We start from the raw sequence: 15,063 nt of genomic DNA on the forward strand, positions 1-15,063 counted from the left end.
TTTCGCTAAAATGTCAATTTTTTTTGTCGAAAGCAAAAGACCATAGCGGGATGTGGTTTTGACAGAAATTAGTTTTTCAAAAAACAGTCCCGAGAATCTGTGTCACTCGTTTTTCTCTAAATCTCTTGGTTTCGAAGATCCCTTATTCGGACATCCAAAATGCAGTTGCAGTACCGTTGACTCCAAAACTACAAAGTACAATATAAAAGTGTAACATTAATAAAACACTCAGATTTTTAAAATCTCAAATAAATCTGCAAAAAATAAAAAAAAATCCTAAAAGGTACAGGCTTCTGCAAAACCTTTTGCCATTCCAAGCATTTCCGACAAGATCAATCTTTTAAACTAAAATACAAATTCGAACCCCTATTGGGTCATACTGATGAAAATATATACAGGGTGACCCAGCAGTGTGTAATCGGTCTATAACTTTTTGGCTATTTGAAATATTACCATTCTGTTTTTATTATCCGATAGATCGACTAAAGTCCACAAACTAAAAATATTTTTATTATGCACAGGGTGTTGTATACAGAGTGGTGAAGCAAAGTTATATTTTTTTAAATGGAACACTATATATTTTTACGTAATTGGAATCTACGCCAAAAAATACTGTAACTTTATATAAACTATTAAGGGTCTCTCTCTTTTCGTTACGGAATTATTCAACATTTCGTTATAAAAAAAACCGATTTTTTAAAAATTACTGCAAAGTCGCTTATGAATATTTTCCGATAAAATTGCAAAAAAAAAATTCAGAATACCTTGTAGTTTTAGTAAATAGACAACTGTTAGTTAAAGCACGCAGATAATATACAGGGTGTGCCAAAACGCAAAAAGTTGAATAACTCATTTTTTTCAAATGGAACACCATTGTATTTTATTAAATGTGTCGATAGCATTTTTGATAAGCTTTCTAACAGTATAGGGCTTGCATAGGAAATTTAAAATAATTTTCAAAATTTTTCAAAAAAATATATTTTATTATTATATTACAAGAAAATTTGTTAGCCTAGAATCTGATAGTCAAATGGTAATTAATTTTTTGACATGTACTAATGTGACTAATTACACAAGTAATCTAATTATTACCTGATACAAAAATGAATTTCACTCATCAAGAATTAATAATAAAAAAAATAAAAAATCATTTTTTTATTTATTTGAACACTTTAAGAAATATTGTAAATTTGCTATACAAACCGCATATCATTAGAAAGCTTATAAAAATGCTATAGATACGTGTAAAGAAATACATAGTGTTCTATTTCAAAAAAATGAGTTATTCAACTTTTTGCGTTTTGGCACACCCTGTATATTATTTCCGTGTTTCAGGTAAAAGTCGGCTATTTCCTAAAACTACAGGATATTCTGAGTTTTTCTGTTGCAAATTTGCCGGAAAATATTCATAGGCGACTTTGCAGCGATTTTTCAAAAATTGGTCTTTTTTACAACGAAAAGTTGAATAATTACGAAACAAAAAGAGACAGACCCATAATAGTTTATATGAAGTTACATTATTTTTTTGCGTAGATTACACCCTGTGTACAATAAAAATATTTTTAGTTTATGGACTTTAAGTCGATCTATAAGATAATAAAAACAGAATGGTAATATTTCAATTAGCAAAAAAGTCATAGACCGATTACGCACCCCTGGGTCAGCCTGTATATGCCCCCTTCAGAAAACGTTCATTTCCAATGAGAAATCTTAAAAATGTTACTTTTTAAAAAAGATGTTTCATAATAGGATAAATTTTAAATTTTTACTTTGTTATTTTTTGGTGTAAAATCGATTTTTTTAATTTTTATTTTTTTAACAGTAATCCCAGAACCGACATAAAAAACTTTAGAGACATGTAAGAAGCTAGAAATACATCCTAATGAGCACATAAAAATAATGGCATGCCATTAAAAAATTATGTTGATGTCATACTTTTGTATACTTTGTATAATCAAAAATATTTTCCTAAAATGTGTTCTAGAGTCAAAATAATATCTACAAAATAACAGAACTCCAACTCAATAATAACTTGGGCTGTACCACATACCCAGTAGACCTAACAGTGAAGTAAATAGTATTAATAGACTCACCCTGTATATGGTTTTATTTAAACATTCATTTTTTCAAACAAAAAGTATGTTTTTAATAAATTTTTGAAATAGTTGACCTAATGAAATATACAATGTCGCTAAAATACAGGGTGTTCCGTTTTTATTGTCACAAATTTAAACAAGTGATAGAACATTAAATTTTAAGACAAAAGTTTCTTATAAACACGTATCGAAAAATACTTCGTAAGGGTGCTACACCCCCTGAGAGGGGTGCTTCTTTTAGTGAGTTTTTCTTCATATTTCAGAAACCTTTACAGATAAAATTACAAAATTTGTACAGTTAGTAATCTTTATACGGCTAATCGAATTCGAGGATTAAATGTAGAAATTTTTAACTGGAGGGGAGTTGGGTAAAAAAATACCGTAACAATTTTGGCTTTAGTTTTTTGACACTTTCGGCAACAAAATCGTAAATTCCATAGATTTTTACACAAAAAGATCTTTCGTGTTCTTTCGATATAACTCACCGTTTTTGAGTAAAATCGATTTAAAATTTATGTTAGAGACCATACACCGCATGGAAATCAGGAAAGATGACCAGAACCAAATTGAAATCTGGGTCTTTTGGGATTAGACCGCATCCATTTGTAAGAAAATGTCGACGTTTTGCCAGCTCTTGTAAGGGGCATCTTCAGGACAGGTTCTGACCGCGAAATTTTCTGTCCATCTCTGATTTTCATGCTGTTTATGGTTTATTAGCAGTGTGAGGAAATTTAATGGGCGAAGGTTAGTGCATGGGCGCGCGCTTGCAGTCAGATAAACCTTTAAATCGAAATGTTGTGGAACAGCTTGCATTGTTGATATAAGTTAGGAAAGAGTATTAAAAAATGTTTAGACAAAGAATTTTTTGTTTCAACCCTCGCGAAGGGGCTGAAAAGACGTTTTAGCTAAAAATTTGCAAACACCTAAAATTGGACACATTTTGCGTTTACATACTCATATCTTCCTTCTGGATAAAGCTAGAAACTCCGTTTTTTTTGCAAACAAATTTTCAATAAATGCAGATTTATACGTAGTTTAACAAGGTTGAGTTTTGATAAAGGGAAACCAAAAAAAATACATTTTCTTGTAACGTTGCATAATTGTGTAGTGAAATTTTCGAGATGCGAGAAAGTCTTTTAATTTAAAAGATAGACTCCCACACGAGACGAAATAAAGCTAATATTTGAAATAAATTTTTGGTGCAAGAATCATTTTGTTATCTGTAAGACTCACCAATTTAAAATTACTGCAAAATGCGCCTGAGGTGAAACCGAACCGTATTTCCCTCTGAAGCGTGTTCATCGCCTTTGATAACATTTCGAGAGCTAAAAATCGTAATTCGTAAATAATTAAAAAATAATTAATGTCATTTATCTATTAATATTATACCTTTACTTTTAACCGCCCTAACTCTCTGTTAATTTTAATAATATCTAAAAAGTCAAAAAAACATTTTTATCTCATGTACTTATTTAAAAAGCATAAAAGTGACCCAGTAGAACTAAATTACGAAATTGTAATTCATTTCAAAGTATTCTTTGGTGTGACATTAATATTTTTTTAATTATTTACCATTTTTAGCCCTTGAAATGTTTTCAACCACACCACGTTTCAAAGGGAAATACGCTGCGATTTCACCTCGAGCACATTTTGTAGATAACTAAATAATCCTTCTTTAAAGTCCTTTTTAAAAAAATATACAAATCGTAACGTTTCTGACGAATCAACCGGTAACCATTAATTGTATAAACTCCTAGTAAACTACGCCAATGCTCGCGCTATAACGGACCATTTCATCAATAAATATGAACATCGCGAGAGCGCTACGACGAGTCAGCTGATCGGTTGTGGCCTCATGGCCACCCCATAAAATTTCCTCACACTGTTTATTAAACAACGTTTAAATTAATTTTACTCAAAAACAGTGAGTTGTATCGAAATCATTTTTGTGTAAAAAAATTGACTGTACTAAATTTTGTAATTTTATCTAAAATAGTTTCTGAAATATTGAGAAAAACTCACTAAAAGAAGCACCCCTTTCAGGAGGGTGTAGCTCCATTACGAAGTATTTTTTGATACATGTTTACAGAAAATTTTTGTCTATCACCCGTTTAAATTTGTAACAATAAAAACGGAACTGTATATGAATACAGCACAATATTATAAAAAACTATTCATCAAAACAAAAGTTTTTAAATTCTATATCACATGTTGATCAAATTTCAATCTTCATTTGTTCTGGGAATACAAAGCTATCTTGATTTTTTTTAATGCCAGAAAAGATGAAATTTAATATTTAAAAAAAAAGTATTTTTTGGAAATTGTGATAAAACACATGCGTACCCTATTTTTAAATAATTAATTATCGAACTAATAACAAAATCTCGTCCCCTGAACTCTGACCAAAAAATAAGTAAAAGTTAATGATAATTAAAATAACACTTTTAACTAAAAAATATTTAGTATTATATTCAACAAAGGAATCTTTTATTCATTCAAGTGCAGATGTAAATTGACACTCACTGTTATTTGTTGTAAAGTCAGAAAAGTTCAACCTCCAGTACGCAAGAAAGACGCTAAATAAGGCGACATCTAGAGAAGCTCTTAAAGAACGACAATGGAATGCAAGCCGCAATGTCTTATTATATCAAGGCCAGCACGATTCGCCGTCTGTCTGGCGTGGTTTTTTTATAATTTTGATAAGAACTTAATTACGTATACTGTGATTTTTTACAATTTTGATAAAAACTAACAATAAAACATAAAATAAATGACTCGTAAAGATACAAGATAATTATGAAGTGTTATAGAAAAGAAGAAAAAATAAATTATGGTGTTTATCCAGACACTTCTAAGCCCCACCCGAATTGGTTTTCACAATTAAATGTTTTTTTACCAGAACTTCTATAAGCCAAAATAAAACAGTATACTCTTTTTTTACTAAAGTATATTCCAAACAAATGCTTTGTTTAGTCTTTAGAAGCCATGGTAAATTCCTTCAGATAAAAGAAATATGGCGTCACACTCAACGCGAAATATTTATTAACTTTGAAAATTCTTAATTAATATTACAAAAAATTATTGATTCATTAAACTAAACTCACCTGAAAATTGATTAAACGATTTTGGTCTGCACCGGTTGGCAATATTTGCACTTTATGCATTTTTTTGTTTTACAGTACAGACGCCACGCCAACTTGACTATGCCACAACCTCTAACCGCACCACCACAAGGCGAAGTGAAAGTGGGGAGAGGTGTGATACAGTTTTCAGTTTCACTAACGGTACCAACGTCAAGTAGTTAAACTAACAATTTACTAACTACAGAGCTGTTTTAGTGGTTGCATATAATAAAACCCATCTTTTGATAAAATTTATATCGCAATAGTATAGGCAACCATAATTACTAATTAAAGAGTTAAAGATGCAATACAAGTATACAGTTCCGAAATTAAGAACAAAACAAACTATGTCTTTTCGAATGGAACACCTAATTTTTGCATTTTTATATGTCTCTAAGCTAAATTGTTATTGGTCGATTTTGCTTATCTTTTAAACAATTTGACTTTTTTGAAGACATACGTTTTACAAAAAATTGATATTACATGAAAACTATCAGAATTTTAGAAAAAAAAACTATCACCACTTTAAAGAAAAAGGTTCAAACCTAAATTTTTCAAAAAGTTGAAAAAATAAAGAGGTTTATTGCAAATTGTATAGATTTTAAATGAAACAACCTATTTTTTATTTTCGTATCTAATTGCTTTTGAAATTGTTTCTCTAAAAATAGTAAGTTGTGTCTCTTACTGATTGCTAAAAAAGTTATTAACTTTAAACATTAAAAAAATTATAAACTTAACCGGACCTAACTTTTTTATGAGGAGGGAAAATAGTTGTTACGCACACCCTTTAAGGTAATTATGTCAGTGGTCAAAAAATTAAATTTTAAACTAACAATATTAGTCCATTTATCATCATTTATTAAAGTAAAATAACAATAATTTTAATATTTATGGAGACTTTCTAATACTTATACAGGGTGAGTCATTGATATGGGCATGCTCGATGATATAGAACTGACTCAAAAGGTTTGCAGATTCTGAAATTATTTTGCCCTAAGTGAATATTCTATTTTTATAGAGCTTCCTATGACAGTTTTTTTAATCACGCACCCTATATTTTTATACATATTTAAATTTGTACTTTTTGGGCTTTATAAATCCATATAAATCTTTCAATTTGCTTTAACCGTTAGAAGTTAATTAGTTATTTCATAATTAGTAAATATTACAAAAGATTTCCTACAACAACGAATTTGTCAGAAAAATAAGGAATAGTTTAACTATTTTACATTTTTTTTCAAAAAAATCTGTACTACTCGTATTGCAGAAAAGGTCTCTTAAAAGTTAAAAGCATAACTTTTACTAGTAATGTCACAGAATTTAGCTTATGCTAATAAATTAATAAATATTTAATTTTTTCACTATCGATGTAAATGCTTTCTAAACTTGTATACAGTTTCTTATAATAATTAAGTAATTAAGTAATGAATAATAATAATAGTAATAATAATAATAAATAATAAGTAATAGGTAATTAAGTAATGAATTAGTATTAAGTGACTAGAAAAAAGTTGTTTAGTTCTTATGTCATTCTAAAACAAACGGAACTTAAATGTTTTTTGTCAAAAAAAATAAGTCGCTATTAGTAATTCAAGTAGACGTAATTTTGAAGCTTGTAACAGTTTTTTTATTTACATAATAAATTAATTAAAACTTAAATTTTTACCGGTATTTAAGTATTGCTTTAGACTGAAATAAAAAATAATTCTGATTAATTTAATATTTTTCATTTTTAATTAATTAGGAATAATAATTTATTATAAGAACTTCTAAAAAAATTTACATGTATAAGTATGAGAATTAACAGCACACGTTAATTTCTGGGTGATTATAAAAAACCGAATTTTTTGATGGATTAAAACTAAATATTTTTAGTATGTACCTAATAGGTACTTAATATGTACCTAAATATACAGAAATTAAATATTAAAATATGATAATTTACTAATTAAGATGATATATTTTTTATTAATTAAAGCAGCAGAAAAAATAAAAACATAATTTTTATTGCAATTAATTCTGTTACAAAAACAAACAACACAAAATTCGTTTTGTCAAAAACTTAAAATTATTTCTTACACAAAAAAGCTATAAACAAATAAGTTAATTGTTGAACTTAGGTATTCTTCTAATCGTCCATTTGTAATAGTTATTTACCTAACTAGTTTGGAAATTGCTTTCCAAATAAGTTAGGTACAATATTAAAAAAATAAAAATTAATATTTCTTATAATTTTGTGTTTATTGCTAATGGGTTAGTAACAGGACAAACAATCAAAAATTTGTCAAGAACTGTCATTTATCGTAAAAAAATAACCGTTTCCATCTCAACGATGGCAATACTAACCTATTAAATGTCCCTAGCCATTGTTACAAAGTAAAAAACACCGCGTGCAGGAAAGTCCATTCAACTAATAAACAATGAGATTGAAATTCTGTAGAACTAAAAGTGAGTGAAAGAATGAAAAATTAAAATACTTTAGAACTACAAAGTAAGAACATTAAGAAATAAAAAAACTCTAATGATAAAATAGTAAAACCTTAAAAAACTTAACCTTAACAAATTTTAAAATAAATATGAAATATGCAAAACCTAAGAAACTGAAAAGTTGAAAAATTGAGAAACTTAAACACTGTAATTGAAATACTAAGAGATCGAAAGTCTGGAAGTCTTAGAAATCTCTAATTAAAAAACAAAAAAATATCTCAATTAGGTTAAAGTAGGGCAAAGTTACACATTTTTTTGTTAAACAATTATCTGAAGAAATAACAGAAAAAATTTTAGTTTTTAATTTTTCAAGTGAGATCCAAAAAAACTAGACGTTTTTAGCTTAGAGAACGCTCTTCAGGCACTTTTTACAAGAAATCTATTAATACATTTGTTATTTTATTTTTCAAGGAGTTACAATACTCAGCTTTGGTTATTGTTATGGACGCCATATGTGCTTTTTGTATTTTTGAAAGGCGTTTTTATTTCTGATTAAAACGATGTGTTATATGATATGATCGACTTTTACATGCTGATCAAAATGACGAAAAATGCATTTTTGCTTAGAGTGGCTCGGAAAAAAGGCCAAAAATTTTGCTTTTGAACCAACTAGATTTTGGAAGTTTAATTGAATTTGGATCTGAACCGTTCACGTTTTTCGTCAAGCTTACTTAATTAAAAACTAAACGACATGATAAGCTAGGAGTTTATTCTTCGCAAAACAACACAAGACAAAGTTATATAAAAATTCTGCTCGCAAATTTTATAATAGAACTGACAAAATTAGTTTAATAATCAAAATTTTTGAACGCAAAACGTTTATTTTGTAATTTTACTCGGTTCGTAAGATTCAATCATATTATATGATATGATGGAATAATCAGGAACAAAAAAAATTTTCCAAAATACAAGTATCGAAAATGGTGTCTATAAAAAAACAAAGTTGAGTGTTATAACTCTGACATCAAGAACGCCATGGAAAAGACGATGACAGATTGGGACTCCTTTTAAAAAAAGTGCCTAACGTCCTAGTTAAAAACGTCTAGTTCTTTTGGTTTTCGCTTGGAAAAATAAAAACTAAAATGACACATTTTCGATTTTTCTCAATAATTCAAAAACTAAAAATGACGCTTCAATTTTTTTTCTGATAATTGCTCAACACAGAAATTATTTAACCATCCTCGTAGCTCTTATAATAACTGAGATAGAGAGATAGAAATTTGTTGTCTAGTGATTTTTTAAGATAAGGTACAGAAACAACATAAAAATATTTTAAACATAAATTAAGCATTGAAAGTATTTTGATTTTTTCTAAGAGCAATTTTTTGTAAAATTAGGTATCAGTTACACCAAAAATTCATATTGCTTCTATTCATTTTTCAATCATTTAAAATTCTAAAATATTATTGTTAATGAGAGCACAATGAGAGCTCCCTTGATATAAATTGTTTCCAAACCTCATTCAGTTCAAAAGCTTTTCTTTTGTTTCTTGTAAAGTTTTTCAAAATGAGTTTGAAATTTGAACGTAATGTGCCGCATAATTTAAATTGTGTATGCCGTCAAAGTCAAAGTAATGCAAAAACGAAGAATAACACAACAACAAAAAACACGAAAATATAAAACACAAATCATGACAAACCTTACACTTGAAACAACTTTGCCCAAAAAATGCAAAAAGGTAAATAAAACATTTTATTAACTGTGACAACATACTCAATTAATTACCCATATCATGTAGCTTCTGCCTCTTAGGTTACAAAAATCATTATAATCTATCTTTAAAATCTTAAAAATAGTGTTTGACAGATTTCTTCTTTCTTATATAAAAAAATCTTGTAAAAATTAAATGGGCAATGTTTTTGAGATGCAATAATTTTTCTTTTTAAACATAAAATTCTAAAATCTGGATTATTTTAGTATCTTTAATATGCATTATTTTTTAAATTAGATGTAGACAAATTTCGTCGCAAGTATTAGTTTTTGGAATATTCTGAAAAATATTGTTTTTATTAACCAAACAAAGTAAGTAGCTAACTGAGGTTTTTTTACTTGGCGCAGTCAGTAGGTTTCAAGAAATATTTTTTACAAAATTCGCACGTTTTAATAGATAATCCAACGAAATACAAATACAACGATAACCAAAATTAAGAGCCCTTTATAATTTTAAAAGACTAGTATATGTATTTCATTTTACATTTTATTAAAACGATTGGAACAGCAATATTTTTACGAATTTTGAATAGTATGCACAATGTTGTCCATCTCCAGGCTATATCGAAGACTCCAACCTGTACTGCAGGTGTCTTACCAAAGTCGTCTTAAGGTAACAGTCACCTTGGAAGCTGGCGCCTCTTGTTTAACAACCGAACTAAAGAACCAAGTAAAAAAAGTGCACTTCAAAACAAATTTTTAATAGTTTTTGTTTTTTTTTGTGCGTGTGTGTTTGTCACCGAAAGGTAAGCACTATGGTTTTAATTCATTGCCGAAATAATTAGATATAAGCTGTATCTTTAAAAACAATTATTTAGCAATAATCGCTCATTTTTGAGGTTATGTTTATGTTTTGTGGTTTATTGCGTAAGCGACACTAATATATTTTTTTTATGTCTAATAAAATATGACTACCAACTTGATTTTATAATTTTGAATTATGCCGTCTAAAAGTGTTTTTTAATTCGTGTTAAAAATCGAAACTTTATTGAAAATTAAATTACCTTGTATTTATAAGATGCCCTTGGTATATTTAAACGAAAAAATAAATTTTTAGATTTTTTTTCTAACAACTTTAAATTTGAATAACAACTTTAAAATCACTCAGTGGTACCAATCCCAATTAAATTAAAACAGCTTTAGGTAACTAGTTCGGATTTTCCCCGGGTCGTAATTTATTTTTTTTCTGTCTGAAAATTGGTTTAGTTTTTAAATGGATTAACACTTTCCACAATCAAGCAGGCTGTCACTAAATTTATTCTCGTCAAGAAAAATCTATAAACTATAGACCTAAAATATAATATTCGCTAATTTAGCATGATGTTTGGAAGTGATAATGTTTTTGAGCAGAAAATCTTTTATGCGTTTTCTTTTGGAAATTTAAAAGCAGTTTTCCTATAATTGCGTTTTCTAATTTCAATGAACTGAAAAAGTTTTACTGAGGTTTGTTGCCGAAATTTTCAAAACTGGGCTGAGAAATACATTATTTTCGATTCTAATTTAATACTTTAGAGAAAAATTGACAAAATAGAGCAGAAAATGGCACAATTAGTTGAATTGAAATATAACATAATTTACAAACTGTTACCAACAAGTTGCTGAAAATGTATTGTTTTAGGTTGTTATTAATAATTTTAATGGTTTTCTACTGAAAAATTACTAAATTTTCGAGTGTTTTTTAATCCACTGTAAAAATAGCAATTCTAGATGAAGAATGCGCTATTTTCTATAAAGAACAGTAAGACAACAAAATAGAAAATTACAAAATGAGATCTGGAAACAGGATTTTGTGCCTTTTTTGTGTTTAGTACATTTTTTCCACGAAAATTAAATTTTTAGTAGATTTTTTTAAGCCAACTAGAATGGAAAATTTATTTTAAATATGTATAATATTAATATAACTTAAGCAGGAAGTTTGAGAAATTTGTGTAAACAAAGTAGGACATCAATTTTTATTTACTTTTTATACTTATTTAATTTTTTAAATCAGAACATTTCTTATCAAATCGATATTAAAAATTCAAAATGCATCACTTCTTGTACAATTTGTCAACATGATTACGTTTATTGCGAATTAGTTTCAGTAAAACAAGGTTTGCTTGTTTTCATGTAATCAGAGCGTAGTTTTCAAAAAATAATTAAGTTAGCTTAAAAAAATTGTAAAGGCAAACAAAAATCGTTAAATTAATTATTAATTAACTCTCAAATAACATAATTTAAAATATATATAAGAGAGATAGAAGATCTAAAAAAATTAGCATAAGTCTGTATAAAAGTCGATGTTCTTTTGATTACCATTGAAAAAATAAAGTCTTTCTATTTAAAAAAAACTGTGTTATAACTATTCTTTTCTACAATTGCGATCTAAGATAAATATTTGCGCTTTGAGTTAGCAACGCAAAGTTGACGTTTTCTCAAAACTGTCACTTTGTCGCTTTAAAACGTCAAAATTGAAAAAACGCTCGCTTTTCCATTTTTTATTGAAATCAAATGTCCAGTGCACGATCAAAAAATAGCAGGTCTGGAAACTCCATTCATAAATACGTTACGAAAATGAAGCATTTTTTTTGGATCACGATAGCTATCGAGAGCAGCTATACCCGTGGCGCCCTCACACGGTAATTGATATAAGTCTCCAATTTGGAATCAAACTTTTTATTATTCCAATAGTTTTTTGGATAATTCTTGTCATAAAACTCTATCATTCTGTTCTTGTGACGTTTATTTTTATGTTATTCACTTACTTTTGGATATCTGTTTACATACGCTGTATACATACTTTGAAATAATTCCAAGTAATTCCCATTAAACTCCAAAAACTTTTTATTTATCCTCTATGAATTTTCCATGTATAATCACAAATTCCGCTTTATAGAACTAATGGCAGGCATTTAGACACCAAATATTACCATTCTCCATTTATTAAGTCTCCATTTCAGAAATAAACTTTGAAAATAAAAGTGTTTTCTTGCGCAGTGTAACAATTTAGTTGTATTTTAACGAAACTTTCAAAATTAATTAATTGACAATTTGTGAATTTTACATCTGTCAGATTTGACATTTATTGACAGAGAATTCAATGGAGCAGAGCGGCACACTTTTTTTACATATAAACCAGTTTCAAAGTTAACTAGATAAGAAGCATTTAAAAACACATTGTAGATTTGAACTGTTCCTAAAACCACTGCATCTGCTCAGTATAAACTAAGTGCTAATGCAGAAAACAAACCGTGCAGCTCTCAACGGTTCAGAATTATTCAGAACTCTGATTGGACCAAGCTTCCACATTATCTCTTAATAATTTAAATATTTAAGCAAATTAACACCAGACTTTTTGTCATGAAACTATTCGAAATTAAAACCTGACAAGTCCTTTTGACTCACTTTCCTGGATACAAAATTTCTTTGTTCTTTTGTAAATTTAGAGCTAGAATGCTGTTTAACATTGTGTTGCATTTCAAGGATATAAGCTTGTTTCAAATGCTTCTAACTCGCTTCTAACCGTAAAAAATGCTATATAAAGACAAGATCACAAAAGAATCCAATTTTTGGTAAAATTCGGCCAAACTTCTCGTCTACGTTGTTTAGTGGGTCAGTGAGCTCTCCTCTCGTAAGCAAAGACAAACATTTTGAAAGTTGCCAAAATGCGTGTCAATTGTAGCCGCCCAAAGAATTTTTGCCCTTACACCCTTTACAACACAACCCAGAATCCAGCACGAGTTCGACGACCTTTCTTTAATTGTTATTGTAACGAAATCCGATCATTTTCAAAATTGGAAGGTTGTTCCTCTAGTGGGGATTCGAAATTTTTATAATTTCCTTGACATTTTTTCTCATTACTTGATTGGTCTAGTAGGCGGCGAGTTCGTTGAACTGCAAGGACGTACGGTGCTATGCCAGTTGCCTACTGGGTATCCCCAAGCTTTCACTAAATTTATGCATTCTAATTGCATATTTAATCGATTTTAATTAGCCGATTTGATTAGCATAAGTAAACAAATTGGAACGAGCTGCGCTTCTCCGGATTTGAGGCCTATTGAAATTGTGTGGAGGGGTTTTTGGGGGAATCTACTCACCCAGTGTTGCCACTGCTATCTTTTCAAATATTGTATATAAATAAATCAAATAAAAAATACATAAACGTTTTTTAGCATTGTTTCTGTACTTTTTATTACATTTTTCTTTGTTTTTTTCCTAGATTTGAAATATGGGCTTTGGTTTAGTTTATTTTATAAACTCCTATTCAAAATTCAGCTGTTTTTGTAGGATTATTTTCTAGGCCACATTTTTATAAACTTCAACTTTTTTTCTCTTAAATTCTTTTTTATGTTCTACTTTGTATCTGTTCATAATTCTTTTATTGTTTCGTTTACAATTCTCAATTCTTAGACTCGAGATTCTTTTATTTTTTTTTTAGATTTTCACTAGGAATTTTGTTATTAGAACTGGTTTATAATTTATAATATGTTTATAATTACTTTATGATCGCTGGTATTTTTTCTAGTGTTTTTAAAGCTTTTACTCTGATTCTTTTCTAAAGCTGCTTCCAGATATAAAATTTTGATCTTTTTATAAATTCTTTTCTTGATTCTTGTTTATATATATTTTCTAGGTTCTGCTATAATTCTTTTATTTTTATTTTTGCATTTTCTAATACTTCAATGTCTTTAAAAAATTTTCTTTAGATTTTACAAAATATTTGTATAGTTTTGTTTAGAACTTTTCTATATTATTCGTTAGCATTATTTCTGTACTTTTCTCTAAATTTATTTTTGAAAGTATTTTTTAGACTGTACTGCTAATTTTCATGAACACTGCGTTCTTCAAATCTTTTTTTAATTTTACCTCTGCGCCTGTTCAAATTATTTCTACTCGCATAGTTGTGTTTAGAATTCTTTCAGATTATAAAACTGTTTCTAGATCTACGTAAATTTTATTTTTTAAAACCTATCATATACATTTTTTAAAATCTTTTTCTAGACATTTTTTAATTTTTAAACACACAATAACTCAAATTCTTTTGTACACAGCTCTAGTTTTATTTAGAAGTTTTTTTTATTATTCTTAAGCATTTTTGGATTTTATATTAAGAACGTTTTGATTCTTTTTTAAAGCTGTCGGAAATCTAGACTTTTCTTAAGATTATTTATAATCCATCTTTAATTTCGTTAATAAATTCTTTTCTAAATTTTTCTTCAATTATTTTGTAAACTGTTTTTTAGATTCTACATTGCGCTTATTTCAAAATTTTTTTGCATTTTCGTTTAGAATTTTTCCCAATTTATTTTGTACTATTACTTCTGTATTCTCCTCTAGATCTTTTTAATCTTCTTTTCTGATTCTATTTTAAAGTCGTTTCTAGTTTTAAAATTCCGACTCTTCCTTAGAATATTTTATAAATTCATCTTTAGAACTTTTTATAGATTCTTTTCTAGATTCTTCTTTACATTCTTTCTATACTTTAAATTATTTTTTACATTGTCTTCAGCTTTTCAATTTCTTCTATAGTTCTGTTAAACATTTTCTAGATTATTTTTAGTTTTTTTAGATTTTCTATCAATATTCTCTCTCGATTTGTTTGTAAAATCATTTCTTATCGGAAATTTGGACTTTTTGTAGATTATTTTATAAATACATCTTTAATTTCG

The 15,063-nt window shown here is 28.0% G+C and overlaps 2 protein-coding genes across 11 annotated transcripts in view; one reads left to right on the forward strand and one right to left on the reverse strand.

Annotated features, from left to right (window-relative positions):
* LOC107399035 (uncharacterized) overlaps positions 1-5,356 on the reverse strand; it is a 119,766-nt gene extending 114,410 nt beyond the window's left edge. For all 10 annotated transcript variants that reach the window (XR_010333089.1, XR_010333091.1, XR_010333090.1 and 7 more), the window contains exon 1: positions 5,201-5,356. The gene's annotated coding sequence lies outside the window, so the exon portion shown is untranslated. The remainder of the gene's footprint in view (positions 1-5,200) is intronic.
* Positions 5,357-10,002: 4,646 nt separating this feature from the next.
* Positions 10,003-15,063, forward strand: part of phtm (phantom) — a 102,698-nt gene continuing 97,637 nt past the window's right edge. The window contains exon 1 of the mRNA XM_963384.4: positions 10,003-10,161. The gene's annotated coding sequence lies outside the window, so the exon portion shown is untranslated. The remainder of the gene's footprint in view (positions 10,162-15,063) is intronic.

The sequence above is a fragment of the Tribolium castaneum genome, chromosome 2 (genome assembly GCF_031307605.1).
Source record: "Tribolium castaneum strain GA2 chromosome 2, icTriCast1.1, whole genome shotgun sequence".
NCBI classification, from domain to species: Eukaryota; Metazoa; Arthropoda; class Insecta; order Coleoptera; family Tenebrionidae; genus Tribolium; species Tribolium castaneum.